We start from the raw sequence: 18,776 nt of genomic DNA, 5'->3' as shown, positions 1-18,776 counted from the left end.
CCCATTTCTTCAGGAGTCATGCAGATAAATGCTTCTCAACCTGTAATGTACCTGTGACTCACTGGTACCTTATTAAAATGCATATTCTCATTCAGTAGGACTGGGTTGGAGCTTGCCTTTCTACATTTCTAACAAGCTCCTTAGTGATACTCACACATGCTACTTTGGGGACGGCACTTAGAACATCAGAGTTTTAGGCAACAAAAAAATTTCAATCAACTTCACTTTTATGATCTAATAAGGACTTCAAAAGCTTTCCTCTGTTCAGAAAAAAATGTACTTTTAAAAATAAACCTTCAGGAATCTACATGTAAATATGATATGGGATTTTTAAATACCATGGTAATATCCACAGGAAAAATATTTAGGGGATGATCATCACTGCATCTCTCAAATCATGCAAGAGTGGATGGAATCTTTGCTTATAAAAACAACAAGGCCTACTAATTACAAGACTTGGGAAGCAGATATTAATTTCCCCAATTTATAGGTGAGGAAACTGAGTTCTAATGATATTAACTAACTGGTCTTAGGTCATGAAGACTGTCATCAAAACAAAGAGGCTTTGAACACTGATTTTCTGCCTGGAAAAAAAAAATCTATGCTCTTTCTACAATGTAACTGTGCCTACCTGATAATTAAAGAAATATATCAGAGTCATAGGCTGAAAAATCCCTCAGGAGATTTAAGATTTTAAAAATTTTATCAGGTAGATGCAACTGGATTCTGGGGGAGAGAAAACAACATTTGTTCATTCATTTTGTAATAATACATACACATGTACATAATATTAATAAAAGTAAAACTTTATATTCAAATAAATCTCTAAAATTTATATGCAGTAAAGTTGATTCCAAAAAGCTAGCAATGAACATTCCAAACGCATAGCTGAATTTAAGTAAATAACCTGCTAAAAGATTGTTTTGTTACTGTTTTTGGAATTCTATGGATTTTTGTCCAACATTTAATTTCACCAGATTTTCTTATGAATCTGTAGAATTTCATTATTTATTTATTTAAAGCTGGACTACTCTTCTCTGAGTGTAATTTTAATATGCTCTCTAATGAATTCTTACAATATAATTTGGAATAAAATTCAAGGAACAATGATAACAGTAGGATTCCAAGTCCAATGTACTATAAGCTGATTTTAAAATAGAGTCCAGAATAATGGTCCCCATTATAAGCTTTAGGACTGAAAGAGACTAAGAAATAAATAAGATGTAATGGGAAGGAAAAAAGTCTAGTTCATTTTATGGCGCCTTTCCTATTTCTCTGTATTCAGTCAGCCACGGTCATTTCTTAAGGAGGAATAAATAAAGGAAAACATAAGAACTGGCATCTTAAAAAAAAAAGAACTGGCATCTTAAAACACATATAAAATTCAGTAATAATCATAAGTATGAATATTCTTTCAACTGAAATGACTGCAATTTTGTCAAAATAGTTTTTCTCTGAAGTCAAAAATACTCCTATTTTAAACCACTTTTCACATTCAGCCTGTTCTCCAAGATTTATAGGGGAGACGTTAACAGGGAGTCTAGGGAACAACAGTTCCTCTCGACTTTATTATGTGACTTGAGTCAGGGTTTCCGCCACATCTTCCCCACGTTCAGCTCATCTTCTCTTAGCCAGAGCAGGCTCTCATGCAAAAATATTGAACTCTGTCAATCGTGTAGAACTTAACGGGTCTAAGGCATGATCCCGTATTTTGCAGAGACTCTGCTTTCCAAATAATGGAAACGGTGGGCTCACCCTCATCCTGGCACTGAAGTGAAGATTGTGTGGGGCAGCTTCAGTTCCACCTCAGGCATAATTCACAATCTTGTGATGAGCTCATCTGCCATAATGGGTCTCTCTCCTCTTCTGGCCACGACTCGCCCTGGTCGTCCTGTCTGGTTTCTCATTGCATTTGCTCACTTCTTTGATTTCTCTAACTTGCAAGTGTGCTTGGTATGCTACACCACTGATTTTGGATCTCCAGGCCATGGGATGGAGATGAACAACCTCAAAAATTACCAGGCAGAATTTTAACTAAATTAGGTCTGCAAGGGGAAAATAAATGATCTAAACTTGAGAAATAACACAGAGCAAATCCTAGGTTATTTCAGTCAAACAAAGTTACACATGCCATGTAACAATTTTTCATTACACCAAAGTGATACAAGGAGTGTAACCAAATATGCTCCTTGCTAGTCTGAATACAAGATCCCTAAAAGCCATAACATTTATTTACAGTATTAGTAGTTAAGCATACATTTTATTTTCTTATGCTTGGGATTGAGTCAGAAAGGGTTCTTTTTTTTCTGTGAGAATGGTAAAATGAACACAACTCCTCATAAATGATCATGAAAGCAAGTAGAAAAGCCTACCAAACATACTCTCATGCTGTTGCATGGAATGTGTTACCTGAAACACATTAGCCTGTAACCGTGGCTTCTTAAACTATAAAAAGTAATGTATATGTCATTTCATCAACATGGCAAATTGACCTAACACCAAACTCTGCTCTTGGGACATATGGATACTGAATAAAATATAGCTATTTTAATAATCATAATGAATCTTGAAAGACAAATTCCCAGCTGACAGGAATCTAAAAATAACTCAAGCTCTTGGATCCTCTCTGTTCAACAGACAGCCACATCTTCTAGTGCAGTGCCAGCCACATCCCCAGGACACCATGGTGAAGGTCAGAGTAAACGGATTTGGCATTGGGCTTTTACCTGTGGCAAAGTGGATCTTGTTACCATCAGTGACCCTTTCATTAACCTCAATCAACTACATGGTCTGCATGTTCCAGTATGATTCCACACAGCAAATTCAATGGCACAGTCAAGGCTAAGAATAGGAAACTTGTCATCAATAAAAAGCCCATCACCATCTTCCAGAAGCAAGATCCCACCAATATCAAATGGAGTGATGCTGGTGCTCAGTATGCTGTGGAGTCCATTGGGGTCCTCACCACCATGGATAAGACTGGGGTTCACTTGAAGGGTAGGGCCAAGATGGTCATCATCTCTGCCCCTTCTGCTGAAGCCCCATGTTTGTGAGGGACGTAAACCATGAGAAGTATGACAACTCCTTCAGGATGGTAAACAATGCCTTCTACACCACCGACTGCTTGGCCCCTCTGGCTAAGGTCATACATGACAACTTTAGCATCATGGGCCATAGTCCATGCCATCGCTGCCACACAAAAGAGCATGGACAGCCCCTCTGGGAAGCTGTGGCATGATATCCAGGGGTGCTGCCCAGGACATCATCCCTGTTTCTACTGGTGCCACCAAAGCTGCAGGCAAGGTCACCCTGAACTGAATAGGAAGCTCATTGGCATGGCCTTCCATGTCCCCACCCCCAACGTATCAGTGGTGGATCTGACTTGCTACCTGGAGAAAGCTATAAAATATGATAACATCAAGAAGTTGGTGAAGTAGGCATCAAAGGACCCCCTCAAGGGCATCCTGGGATACACTGAGGACCAGGGTGTCTCCTGCAACTTTAACAGTGACAGACTTGGATGCTGGGGCCAGCATTGCCTTCAATAACCACTTTGTCAAGCTCATTTCCTGGCATGACAATGAAATGACATGACAATTTGGCTACAGAAACCATGTGGTGGACGTTATGGTCTACATGGCCTCCAAGGAGTAAGAGCGTCCTGGACCACCAGCTGCAGCAAAAACAAGAGGAAAAGAGAGGCCCTCAGTTGCTAGAGAGTCCTTGCCCCAACTCATTCCCCAACACACTGAGAATCTCTCGACCTTTACACAGTTTGCATCCCAGAACCCCTGGAGAGGGGGAGGGATTGGAGAGCCCTACCTTGTCATGTACCATCAACAAAGCATACAGTGTTCAGCCCCTCCCCCCCAAAAAAGAACTCAAAACCAGAATGATAAGCAAATTAGCTAGTATTATGTGACCAGGGGCTATCTGAATGACATATCTAACAAGCAGTCCAAAAGAAGAAGATAGGAAGTGATGAGAAACAGTAGTGAAAAGAGGGGAGAATTTAAGGAAGACACCAATACTCAGATCGAAAGAGCAAAGCTCCAAAGGAGATAAGTCAAATTACAGTGACATGCAGAAACAAGGTGGGAAAACTGTAGAATAACAAATGCAAAGGTAAAGATTACAAATAATCCGAGGAAAGATATATTCCCCCAATAAAATGGCAATCATACAGACAGTAGATCTCATATCAACAACACAGGCCAGAAGACAGTGGACATCATCCACAGCTGAAGGAAAATAACTGCCCACCTGGGGCCATTGAATATTCAAGAGTGAATGTGAAAAAAGACATTGTCAGACAAACAGTGAAAGAGTTTAGCCCTTAAAAATGCTTACTGAAGGCATGACTAAAGACTATACTAAAATGAGGGGCACCTGGGTGACTCAGTGGTTGAGCATCTGCCTTCGGCTCAGGTCATGATCCCAGGGTCCTGGGATTGAGTCCCACATCGGGCTCCCTGCAGGGAGCCTGCTTCTCCCTCTGCCTATGTCTCTGCCTCTCTCTGTGTGTCTCTCATGAATAAATATTTAAAATCTAAAAAAAAATAAAGATTGTTATAAAATGAGAAAGAGGCTGAGCCTTGAAGGAAGTAATGGAAATGCAAAAGGGCAATGGTGAATAGGGAAGTGGGTACATGTGAGTAATGCTCTGAGGCCTTGCTTGTAAAACGTATTCTACAGGGAACGCCTTTGGCAAATCTAGAAACAGGTCAGGACTTCCACTTCCAGGAAAATGGAAATGTATTTTCCCTATTCCTCCTGCTAAGTACAACTGAAAATGCTGGACATCGTATATAAAGCAAATATATAAAGACTCTGGATGGTGAAAAAGAAAGCAAATCAATGATGGACTTAGGGTACTGAGGAATGATACACTGGTGAGTTCCCAGACAGAAAGATAGATACATACAGAGAGACATAGAAATAGATACATCTCCATCTCATGAATCTCCACAGGAGCAGACAAAAAAAGCTTCAACAAGCCTGATTGTCTCTAGCCAAAGAATCAGGAAGAGGGGAGCCTAATAAACAAAAGCCTTTTCGATAAAAACCAGTCTACTGCACTCAGACACCATGGAAGAAACTGTAACCTGACTCCCATTCATGAAGGCAAAAGCTTAAGGGGAAACCTAGACACCCACTCTCACAAAGCTATAACAAGGTTCTCCAACACCACTGGTTAGAGGATTCCAAGACAGCCAAATTAAAAGCAAGGACTTTTATCCCCACTGCCTGGTAACAAATCCCATCCCCATGGTATCAGAAGATATTTAAGACAACTATATTATAGGGATGCCTGGGTGGCTCAGTGGTTGAGTGTCTGCCTTTGGCTCAGGGCGTGATCCCGGGGTCCTGGGATCAAGTCCTGCTTCTCCCTCTGCCTATGTCTCTGCCTCTCTGTGTGTGTCTCTCATTCTTTTTAAAAAGACAAATATATTATAGAAAGGGGAGGGAAATGAGACATAAAAAGAGGTGAGAATTCTACACTTCACCCAGAATGGTAAAATAAGGACACCAGTAGAAACCTCAATCAAGGGACGTTCTACAAAATACCAGTCTTTAGGAGCCTAAGGAAACATGATGGCTAAATGTATCATAACTTCCTGGATGAGACCCTGAAATTAAAAAAGACACTAGATTTCTTTAAAACTGAGGAATCTGAATAAAATACAGACTTCAGTTTAAAATAATGTATGAATATTATTTCTTTCGTTGTGGTAGATTTACTATACTAGCATTTATAATAGAAGGATAAATATATGGTAACTCTACTATCTTTGCAATTTCTCTGTAAATTTACAACTATTCTAAAAATAAGAGTTTCCCTTAAAAAATGATACACTGTAAAAAATTATGCTTTAAGGACTAATTTCATTCAGACCATAGTCTCTGAATACAGTGAGGTAATAGAACAATAGGAAAGAGCCTATAAATAACTAAAATGATTATAGAGATTAGGGGCACCTGGGTGGTTCAGTCAATCAAGCATCCAACTCTTGATTTCAGCTCAGGTCACCTTCTTGAAGTCCTAGGATCATGCCTCGCATTGCACTCTGCACTCAGCAGGTAGTCTCCTTAAGGACTCTCTCCCTCTCCTGTGCCCCTCCCCCCACTTGCATACACATTCTCTCTAAAATAAATAAGTCTTTAAAAAACTAAAATAAGGGGGCAGGGCAAGATGGTGAAAGAGCAGGGGCCCCACCTCACCCGGTTCCACCAATTTACCTGGATAACTTTCAGACCATCTTGAACACCTACAAATTCGACCTGAGATGTAAAGAGAGAACAGCTGGAACACTACAGAGAGAAGGGTTTGCACTTCTAGCAAGGTAGGAAGGCGGAAAATAAAAATAAGAAAGAATCCAGTGGGGGAGGGGCCCCTGCGAGAAGCCGGGCCTAAGGCAGGGCAGCGAGAGCCTCCAGGACAGGAAAGCCCAGTCCCGGAGAGGTGGGAACTTTAAAAATCCGAACTGGATTCTTCCTGGAGGGAAGCATAAAGGATTCAAGATACTTCATGACTGCAGAATATAGACCTAATTAGACAGAAAGTAATGATCAATTAAATGAGATGCAAGCCAAACTGGAGGTCCTAATGATGAGGGTTAATGAGGTGGAAGAAAGACTGAGTGACATATAAGACAAGTTGATGACAAAGAAGGAGGCTGAGGGAAAAAAGAGAAAAACAATTAAAAGACCATGAGGAAAAGTTAAGAGAAATAAATGATAGCCTCAGAAGGAAAAATCTATGTATAATTGGGGATCCAGAAAGCGCCGACAGGAACAAAGGGACAGAAAGCATATTTGAACAAATTGTAGCTGAGAACTTCACTAATCTGGGGAGGAAAACAGGCATTTAGATCCAGGAGATAGAGAGATCCCCACCCGAAATCAATAAAAACCATCAAACACCTCAATATTTAATAGTGAAACTCACAAATTCCAAAGATAAAGAGAAAATCCTTAAAACATCGAGAGACAAGAGATTCTTAACTTATATGGGGAAAAATATTAGGTTAAGAGCAGACCTCTCCACAGAGACCTGGCAGGCCAGAAAGGGCTGGTAGGATATATTCAGGGTCTTAAATGACAAGAACATACAGCCAAGAATACTCTATCCAGCAAGGCTCTCATTCAGAATAGGAGACATAAAGAGCTTCCAAGATAGGCAGAAAATGAAAGAATATGTGACCACCAAACCAGATCTGGAAGAAATATTAAGAGGGACCCTGTAAAAAAAGGGGGGAAGCCTGCAGAAATAATCCACAAAAACAGGGACTGAATAAGTATCATGATGACACTAAATTCATCTCTTCCAATAGTTACTCTGAATGTGAATGGGCTTAATGATCCCATCAAAAGGTGCAGTGTTTCAGACTGGATAAAAAAGCAATACCCATCTATTTGCTGTCTACAAGAGACTCATTTTAGACCTAAGGACACCTCCAGCCTGAAAATGAAAGGGTGGAGAACCATTTACCATTCAAATGGTCCTCAAAAGGAGGTTAGGGAGCAATCCTCATATCAGATAAATTACAGTTTATACCAAAGGCTGTAGTAAGAGATGAGGAGGGACACTATATCATACTTAAAGTGTCTATCCAACAAGAAGACCTAACAATCATGAATATTTATGCCTCTAATGTGGGAGCTGCCAAGTATATCAATCAGCTAATAACCAAAGTTAAGACATCCTGAGATCATAATACACTTATACTGGGAAACTACAACATGGAGCTTTCTGCAAGTGACAGATCTTCTAAGCACAACATAACCAAAGAAACAAGAGCTTTAAATGATACACTGGGCCAGATGGATTTCACAGATACTTACAGAACTTTACTTCTAAACACAACTTAATACGTATTCTTCTCAAGTGCACATGGCACTTTCTCCAGAATAGACCACATACTGGGTCACAAATCAGGTCTCAACCGATAACAAAAGATTTGGGATTGTCCTCTGCTTATTTTCAGACCATAATGATTTGAAACTAGAACTCAATCATAAGAAGATATTTGGAAGAAATTCAAACACGTGGAGGTTAAAGACCATCCTCCTAAAAGATGAAAGTGTCAAACCAGGAAATTAGAGAAGAATTAAAAAGATTCATGGAAACTAATGATAATAAAGATACAACCATTCAAAATCATTGGGATACAGCAAAAGCAGTCCTAAGAGGAAAATACATTACAATAGAAACCTCCGTCAAGAAATTGGGAAAAAACTCAAATGCACAAGCTAACCTTGCACCTAAAGGAATTTCAGAAAGAACAGCAAGTAAAACCTACACCAGGCAGAAGAGAGATAATAAGGATTCGAGCAGAACTCCATGAAATAGAGACCAGAACAACTGTAGAACAGATCAACAAAACCAGGAGTTGATTCTTTGAAAGAATTAATAAGATAGATAAATCCCTAGCCAGCCTCATTAAAAAGAAAAAAGACTCAAATTAACAAAATCATGAATGAAAGAGGAGCGATCACAACCAATACCAAAGAAATACAAATGACTTTAAAGAGGTACTATAAACAGCTATACGCCAACAATTAGGCAATCTGGAAGAAATGGATGCATTTCTGTAAAGCCACAAATTACCAAAACTGGAACAGGAAGAAATAGAAAAGCTGAACAGGCAAATAACCATGGAGGAAATTGAAGCAGTCATCAAAAACCTCCCAAGACACAAAAGTCCAGGCGCAGATGGCTTCCCAGGGGAATTCTATCAAACATTTCAAGAAGAAATAACACCTATTCTACTAAAGCTGTTTCAAAGGATACAAAGGGACAGAATACCTCCAAACTCATTTTATGAGGCCAGCATCACCTTAATTTCAAAACCAGACAAAGACCCCACTGAAAAGGAGAATTATAGATCAATATCCCCGATGAACACAGATGCAAAAATTCTCACCAAGATACTAGCCAATAGCATCCAACAGTACATTAAGATTATTCACCATGACCAAGTGGGATTTATTCCCAGGATGCCAGGGTGGTTCAACACTCATAAACCAATCAACGTGATAGATCACATCCACATGAGAAAAAACAAGAACCATATGATCCTCTCAATAAATGCAGAGAAAGAATTTGACAAAATATAGCATCCATTCCTGATCAAAATTGTTCAGAGTGTAGGGATAGAGGGAACATTCCTCGGCATCTTAAAAGCCATCTACGAAAAGCCCACAGCAAATATCATTCTCAATGGGGAAACACTGGGAGCCTTTCCCCTAAGATCAGGAACAAGACAGGGATGTCCACTCTCACCACTGCTCTTCAACATAGTACTAGAAGCCTAGCCTCAGCAATCAGGCAACAAAAAGAAATAAAAGGCATTCAAATTGGCAAAGAAGAAGTCAAGTTATTCCTCTTCACAGATGACATGGTGCCATATATAGAAAACCGAAAAGACTCCACTGCAAGATTGCTAGAACTCATACAACAATTTGTAATATGGCAGGATACAAAATCAATGCCCAGAAATCAGTGGCATTTCTATATACTAACAAAAAGACTGAAGAAAGAGAAATTAAGGGGTCAATCCCATTTACAATTGCAACCAAAACCATAAGATACCTAGGAATAAACCTAACCAAAGAAGTAAAGGACCTATACCCTAAAAACTACAGAACACTTCTAAAAGAAATTGAGGAAGACACAAACAGATGGAAAAATATTCCATGCTCATGGATTGGAAGAATTAATATTGTGAAAATGTCTATGCTATTCAGGGCAATTTATACGTTCAATGCAATCTCTATCAAAATATCATGGAATTTCTTCAGAGAGTTAGAACAAATAATCTTAAGATTTGTGAAGAATCAGAAAAGATCCCAAATAGCCAGGGGGGATATTGAAAAAGAAAACCAGAGCTGGGGCGTCACAATGCCGGATTTCAGGCTGTACTACAAAGCTGTGGTCATCAAGACAGTGTGGTACTGGCACAAAAAAACAGACCCTCAACTTTATGGTCAACAGAAAAGACTGTCCACTGGAAAAGACAGTCTCTTCAATAAATGGTGCTGGGAAAATTAGACAGCCACATGCAGAAGAATGAAACTAGACCATTCTCTTACACCATACACAAAGATAAACTCAAAATGGATGAAAGATTTAAATGTGAGACAAGATTGCATCAAAATCCTAGAGGAGAACACAGGCAACACCCTTCTTGAATTTGGTCACAGTAACTTCTTGCAAGATACATCCATGAAGGCAAAAGAAACAAAAGCAAAAATGAACTATTGGGACTTCATCAAGATAAGAAGATTTTGCACAGCAAAGAATACAGTCAACAAAACTAAAAGACAACCTACAGAATGGGAGAAGATATTTGTAAATGACCTATCAGATAAAGGGCTAGTTTCCAAGGTCTATAAAGAACTTACTAAAATCAACACCCAAGAAGCAAACAATCCAATCATGAAATGGGCAAAAGGCATGAAGAGAAATCTCACAGAGGAAGACATAGACATGGCCAACAGGCACATGAGAAAATGCTCCGCATCACTTGCCATCAGAGAAATAGAAATCAAAATCACAATGAGATACCACCTCACACCAGTGAGAATGGGGAAAACTAACAGGGCAGGAAACAACAAATGTTGGAGAGAGTGTGGAGAAAGGGGAACCCTCTTGCACTGTTGGTGGGAATGTGAACTGGTGCAGCCACTCTGGAAAACTGTGTGGAGGTTCCTCAAAGAGTTAAATACAGATCTGCCCTACAACCCAGCAATTGCACTGCTGGCGATTTACCCCAAAGATACAGATGCAGTGAAATGCCAGGACACCTGCACCCCGATGTTTCTAGCAGCAATGTCCACAATAGCCAAACTGTGAAAGGAGCTTTGGTGTCCATCAAAATATGAATGGATAAAGAAGATGTGATCTATGTATACAATGGAATATTACTCAGCTATTAGAAACCACAAATACCCACCATTTGCTTCGACTTGGATGGAACTAGAGGGTATTATGCTGAGTGAAATAAGTCAATCGGAGAAGGACAAACATTATATGGTCTCATTCATTTGGGGAATGTAAAATATAATGAAAGGTAATAAAGGGGAAAGGAGAAAAAAATGAGTGGGAAATATCAGAAAGGGAGACAGAACATGAGAGTCTCCTAACTCTGGGAAACGAACTAGTGGGGGTGGAAGGGGAGGTGGGCGGGGGGTAGGGGTGACTGGGTGACGGGCACTGAAGCGGGCACTTGATGGGATGAGTGCTGGGTGTTATGCTGTATGTTGGCGAATTGAACTCCAATAATATATATATATATAAAGATTGCCAGTGCTTTTATGATTTTTAAAATTTATAAGCATTTTACTATTACATATGAATTCTTTTCTATCTTGTTTTACCATTTGTTTTGTATTGAAATATATACATTTTGGCCTTGTTTATTTTACTGTTGAGTAGAATTCCATTATGTAAATAAAATTCTTTCCAAAACTGTTTTAACAACTGCACTCTAACTGCACAGCACTTGAGAGGACCTGTTTTCCTATATCCTTGCATAAAATTATGCTCTCAAATTTGAAGTTTCATCAATTTGTTGGGTGTGAAAGATATTTATTTAAATTTATATTTCTTTGATTATTATTGAGATTGAACATCCTTTTATATGTTTACTGACTTTTCATATTTCTTTTCTGCATCGATATTCTTTGACCACCTTTTAACTGCTTTAAAATAAACCACAAATATCTAGGAGTTCTTTATGGATTCTTGATACCCAATATGTTTTTGATTTATATCTATTGGAAATGTCTTCTCCCAGTCATGTCTTCTAATTTAACCTTCCCTTTATCATACAGAAAAATTTAAATTATTACACGCTCAAACTTTGATCTGTTACTTTTTAGTTTTAGCTTTGGATTCCTGAGTTAGAAAGCCGTTGCCATTTCCAAATCATAAAGATAGTCTCCTATGTTTTGTCTTAAAGTTTTTTCTTTTTAAATTTAGGTCCTTAAATTCATTTGAAATTGATTTTTATTTTTATGTGATGCAGGGATTCAAATTTTTTTCATACACACACACACACACACACACAATTTATCCAATACCACTTATTGAAAAGCTTGTACTCTCCTAATTTTAATGTAATCTCTGTTATATGCTAAATTTTCATATATGGAATGTATGCATATACATTTGGCCTCATTCTGTTTTACTAGCATAATGGCTTCATTTTGCCAATATCACGCTGTTTTAATTACTATAATTGTATAGTAAATTCCTATATATAGGTAGGAATGTAAATCAGTGCATCCACTGGAAAAACAGTGATTACTGTTTCAGTAATCAGTAACAGAGATTACTCAAAATATTAAAACTAGAAATAACATATGATCCAGTAATTCCACTATTAGGCATTTACCAAAGAGAACAAAAATGTTAATTTGAAAAGATATGTGTGAGACGGGCACTTGACGGGATGAGCCCTGGGTGTTATTCTGTATGTTGGCAAATTGAACACCAATAAAAAATAAATTTATTATAAAAAAATAAAAATAAAAAGGGGAATTTTGAAAAAAAAAATTCCTCCCTGGTTATTTGCCTGTTCAAGTTTTCTATTTCTTCCTGTTCCAGTTTTGGTAATTTGTGGTTTTCCAGAAATGCATCCATTTCTTCTAGATTGCCTAATTTATTGGCTCATAAATAAAATTTGAAACTTCAAATTTGAGAGCATAAGGATTATATAGCTGCTCATAATATGGTTTTAAAATCGTTTGTATTTCCTCGGTGGTGGTGATCTCTCTCACTCATGATTTTATTAATTTGAGTCTTTTCTCTCTTCTTTTTAATAAGGCTGGCAAATGGTTTGCCTATCCTATTAATTTCTTCAAAGAAAAAAAATTTCTTCAAAGAACCAACTTCTGTTTTTGTTAATCTCTTCCACAGTTCTTCTGGTCTCTATTTCATTGAGTTCTGCTCAAATCTTTATTAAGTCTCTTCTTCTGCTGGGTGTAGAATCATTTTGAGGTTTTTTCTACAGCTCCTTTAGGTGCAAGGTTAGCTTTTGTATTTGAGTTCTTTCCAGTTTTTGGATGGATGCTTGTATTGCGATGTATTTCCCCCTCAGGACTGCTTTTGCTGTATCCCAAAGATTTTGAATGGTTGTATCTTCATTGTCATTAGTTTCCAGGAATCTTTTTAATTCTTCTCTAATTTCCTGGTTGACCCTTTCATCTTTTAGCAGGATGGTCTGTAACCTCCACGTGTTTGAAATCCTTCCAAACTTCTTGTTGTGATTGAGTTCTAATTTCAAAGCATTATGGTCTGAAAATACGCAGGGGACAATCCCAATCTTTGGTATCGGTTCAGACCTGATTTGTGACCCAGTATGTGGTCTATTCTGGAGAAAGTTCCATGTGCACTTGAGAAGAATGTGTATTCAGTTGAGTTTGGATGTAAAGTTCTGTAAATATCTGTGAAATCCATCTGGTCCAGTGTATCATTTAAAGCTCTTGTTTCTTTGGAGATGTTGTGCTTAGAAAACCTGTCAATTATAGAAAGTGCTAGATTGAAGTCACCAAGTGTAAGTGTATTATTATCTAAGTATGTCTTAATTTTGGTTATTAATTGATTGATATACTTGGCAGCTCCCACATTCGGGGCATAAATATTGATTACTGTTAGGTCCTTTGTTGGATAGATCCTTTAAGTATGATATAGTGTCCCGCATCAACTCTTAGTACAGTCTTCGGGATAAACTTTAATTTATCTGATATAAGGATGGCTACCCCTGCTTTCTTTTGAGGACCATTTGTTTTTTGTTTTTTTTTAAACATTTTTTAAAATCTTTATTTATTTATGATAGTCACACAGAGAGAGAGAGAGAGACAGAGACATAGGCAGAAGGAGAAGCAGGCTCCATGCACCGGGAGCCCGATGTGGGATTCGATCCCGGGTCTCCAGGATCGCGCCCTGGGCCAAAGGCAGGCGCCAAACCGCTGCGCCACCCAGGGATCCCTCTTTTGAGGACCATTTGAATGGTACATGGTTCTCCACCCTTTTATTTTCAGGCTGTAGGTGTCCTTAGGTTTAAAATGAGTCTCTTGTAGACAGCAAATAGATGGGTCTTGCCTTTTTATCCAGTCTGAAACCCTGCGCCTTTTGATGGGGTCATTAAGCCCATTCTCGCTCAGAGTTACTATTGAAAGATATGAATTTAGTGTCATCATGATACCTATTCAGTCCCTGTTTTTGTGGATTGTTCCCTTGGACTTCCTCTATTACAGAATCCCCTTTAGTATTTCTTGCAGAGCTGGCTTCGTGGTTACATATTCTTTCAGTTTCTGCCTAACTTGGAAGCCCTTTATCTCTCCTTCTATTCTGAATGAGAGCCTTGCTGGATAAAGTATTCTTGGCTGGAGGTTCTTCTTATTTAGGACCCAGCCCTTTCTGGCCTGCCAGGTCTCTGTAGAGAGGTCTGCTGTTAATCTAATATTTTTCCCCATAAAAGTTGGAGATTTCTTTTCTCTTGCTGCTTTAAGGATCTTCTTTCTATCTTTGGAATTTGCAAGTTTCACTATTAAATGTCGAGGTGTTGAGCGGTTTTTATTGATTTTAGGGGGGGATCTCTCTATTTCCTGGATCTGAATGCCTGTTTCCCTCCCCAAATTAGGGAAGTTCTCAGCTATCATTTGTTCAAATACCTCTGTCCCTTTTGGTGCCCTCCGGAACCCCAATTAAATGTAAATTTTTCCTTCTGAGGCTGCCATTTATTTCCCTTAACCTATCCTCATGACCTTTTGTTTTTCTCTTTTTTCCTCAGTTTCCCTCCTTGCCATCAACTTGTCTTCTATGTCACTCACTTGTTCTTCTACCTCGTTAACCCTCGTCATTTGGACCTCTAGTTTGGATTACATCTCATTTAATTGATTTTTAATTTCTTCCTGATTAGATCTAACTTCTGCAGTCATGAAGTCTCTTGACTCCTTTATGCTTTTTTCTAGAGAAGCAATGACAATCTTAAAAATAAAATAGCCATGTATTGAACCAGCATAAATGAGTTTATTTGGCAATAACACAGGAATTGCTGTAGTGGACATGCAAATTAATGCAAAGCATAGTCAAGTTCAAAGAACTAAGGAGCAGAGCATGCTTTTATAGAGGAAAGAAGGAAGTTAGGAAGGGTTATTTTTAATAAATCTCACTGGAAGAGATGGAAGGTTCAGGGTTGGGGCTGTTTCTCATTGGCTGAGTTGTTGCTAAGCAAGGATTAAATCATTCTTCCTGCTGGATATGTAAAGAAATCTGTGAGAAGTGGTACATGAGTGAGAAACCTTCCTTCATGGCTTCCCAGCTCCATTTTGAATTAGATTTCCTATATTAATTTTCACAACAGCAGTATACTGTAAACCGTTTATGGAAACATTTTGCTATAGTAAAATAAAATGAGACATGGAGGAAACTAACTTAAAAAGAGTGATTATTCCAGGAAGGGAAGGCATATTGGGATAGATTCAGAGTAAAAAGTGGACTTCAACTACATTTATAAGCTTTATTCTTTAAAAAAAGACTCACACAGATATGACAAAATCTTAATATTGGTGAATACGGATTCTGAGCATCCAAATTATTGAAAAGAACATAAAATCTCACCTAATCCCACCATCTGGGATTTACTGTTGTTAAACTTGAAACACATTTCTTAGAATCTCTGTGCATCTCCCTTGTGTTCTTATTCTCTACAGTGTGTGTGTGCATGTGTGTGTGTAGTAAATTGTGATCATGAAGTTTTACATGCTAATTTCTTCGTCTAACATCCTATAGTAAGATTTGAGCATTTGATATATAGCCATTCCAATACCTCCCAGTTTTTCACTACTTATATAGACAAGAAATGGCCGTTTCTGATGTGCATCTTTGGCCCCATCTCTGGATTGTTTCTTAGAATAGATTTCTGATATGGAATTACTAGGATATTAATATTTTAAGGCTTTTGATACCTATTTTGCTATAAAGCCTTTGAGAATATTTAGTTTAATTTGCATTCCTATCAGTAAAATGAGTATCCACGCTCACCACAGAGGATTAGAATCTTCAAAATATCAGTCAAATATATAGACCTCATTTGAATTTTCATTTCTTTTAATTAGATTGGGCATTATTATTACTGTAATTTTTGGTCAATTATTCCTCTTCTTTTTAATGTCTTTATCAATTTTCTAATAGAATATTCATCTTTGAAGTTTTTGAGTCTCTTTCCATTTTCTACATATTCCTGTTCTAATACCACATTGCTTTTAAAGTGTTTCTTTGATACATTTTTATATAAGCAAGTATCCTGTCTTTATTTTTGTTGTCCAAAAATTTCTTGGCTGTCTCATGTTTTAAAACTTCCAGATGAGTGTTAAAATAATTTTCTCAAGTTTCAAAAATCCCACTGGGATTTTGATCTGAATTACAATAAACTTACATCTGAATTTTGGAAAACTTGGCATGTTCATATTGTTTAGTCTCCCCATCCAGGAACATGTTATTCTTCTATGTTTATGTAAATCTTGTATCTCTCCCAGTAAAGTTTTGTCGTTTTCTTCAGCCAATTTTTAATTGTTTGTTTCTGGGTATTATGTTGCCATTTTAAGCGGTCTTGTTTCCCTGCTATATTTTCTAACAAGTTATTGTCAATATGTAAGAAAGCTCTTTACTCTGTTTCCTATGTATTCAGGCATTTGACTAAATTCTCTCATTAGTTCTAAGATTTTTTTAATGCAGAACCTTTTAGATATTCTATGCAGATATTTCTTATTGCATTCACTGGAATTTCCATGTGATTATTAAATAATTTTAACGATGAAGCATGCTTGCGTTGTTCTTAATTTTGATTATAATGTCTCCAGTGTGTCACTGTTACAGATGATGTTAGTTATTGTTTTTGTCTCAATATTGTAAGACTAAGAACCTATTCTTTCATGCCTAGGCTTTTAAAAAATTAATGCTTAGTTTCATTAATCCAGAAATGGGTGTTGAAATTTAGCAAATGCCCCTTTTGGCCATATATGGAGATAGTCTAGTAACTCTAGTAACTTTTGACTTCTGGGTATGATATAGTAAGTGATTTCCTAGTTTTATCAGGCTAACATTCTGAAATAAATTGTCCTTGGTGATATTATTTTCTTTTGTATACTGTCCATATTTTATTGGCTTAGTGCTTTATGTTAGTTTTTTTAATTTTAAAAGAATCCATCTTTAATATCTATGAGCTATATTTGGTAAGATTTTGTATCAGAGTCAAGTTAACTTCAAAAAATATATTCAGGAGCCTTCCTTTTTTTACCATGAAGTGATTTTTTAAAAATATTACTGGCTAATTACATATTCCATGAAAATCTGAAAAAAAGAACATAAATAATCAGTCTGAGAATTTGAATAGAGCTTCACAATAGTATATAACCTGCAAGGACAGTTTTTGTCTCTTTGTTCACTACTGTATTTCTAGAGTCTAGAACAGTTCTTGTCATAGAGTGGATATTCAGTAAATATTTGTTGAGTTAATGTAATGAATAGTATCCTCAGACCTTCTGTAGTATTGTTTGGAAGGTTTCTTTCTGATTTATTTTGCATTTTGCTCAATAAAGCTCTTTTAGTGTATCACTTGACACAAACATGCACATACACACAAACACACCCTTCAAAAAAACTGGTTTACTTTAGACAACCAAAGTATAGATGTTACTAGAAAGATCATGTATTGTACTTAAATTCCCCACTGATATTAAGAACAATTATCAACATTTTCTAAGGTTTTCCAATATTATGTTTTAACAAGGCCATAAATTCAATTTTAAGAAAATTTTCAGGCTGGCATTTCAAAGCTTCAGTGATAGACATAATGAATTGTTAGTCTCAATTTGAGATGGACATGTAGCTCATTCTCTTAGTAAAAAAGCTAAAAGCAATTTCTCTTCCAAGTCCCTTAATACTTTCCATAACACATTAAAGTAAAACTTAAAGTAAAACTATGTCAGTGAAGATAAAATACCAAATTTAAGCATCATTGCTCAGATTATATAATCTTTTTCTTTTGCCTATATTATAATATCAAGGGTGATATGGCGGTAGAGGAGGAAAAATGTCTCAGGTTGGGGTTGATCATAATATAAACAGTTTTTAATCCCTTCTTTTGAAAAAAGAGAAGAAATATGATCTGATATTGTTAACTCAGATGTGATTAATTTTAAAGAGCATGACCTCAGCAAAATACTATGGTAATTTTTATGTCGTGACTTCTTATTATGGTGTCATAGATCAATGATCTGTGGTATATTTCACAAATATAACATATCACTTATTTATTTGACCCTGGATAATATGGTGCAATTCTAAATGAAAGGAAGCTGTGATTAAACAGTATAGAGCAACCCAAAAATGAAATAAACCTACAATGCCCTCTGTTGATGAAATGTGTGACTACAGAATGCATGATCAGAGAAGAAAAATTCAACATATGTTTCTTAGTTCATTTTTCTATCAGTTTAAGGTAGTTTTTCTAAAATATGTGTTAATTTAATTTCATAAAATGAATGTTTTGTTTTCATAGCAGTGAGCACAAAATTATATAAATCAATAGGAAAAAATCAAAATAAAAACGATTAATGCAATAATTCCAGGCACATGGCCTTGAACAGGTATGATCTAGTCTGGCCTTGTTCTAGGAGAAAAACAGTATGGAGGGAAGAACCATTTTTAGAGAATTTCAATTAAGGCAGAGTAGAAGAGGTAGATGAGTATTATTGCTCAGATT

This window comes from Canis lupus, chromosome X (genome assembly GCF_011100685.1).
Source record: "Canis lupus familiaris isolate Mischka breed German Shepherd chromosome X, alternate assembly UU_Cfam_GSD_1.0, whole genome shotgun sequence".
Taxonomy (NCBI): domain Eukaryota; kingdom Metazoa; phylum Chordata; class Mammalia; order Carnivora; family Canidae; genus Canis; species Canis lupus.
This window is presented reverse-complemented; position numbering follows the sequence as displayed.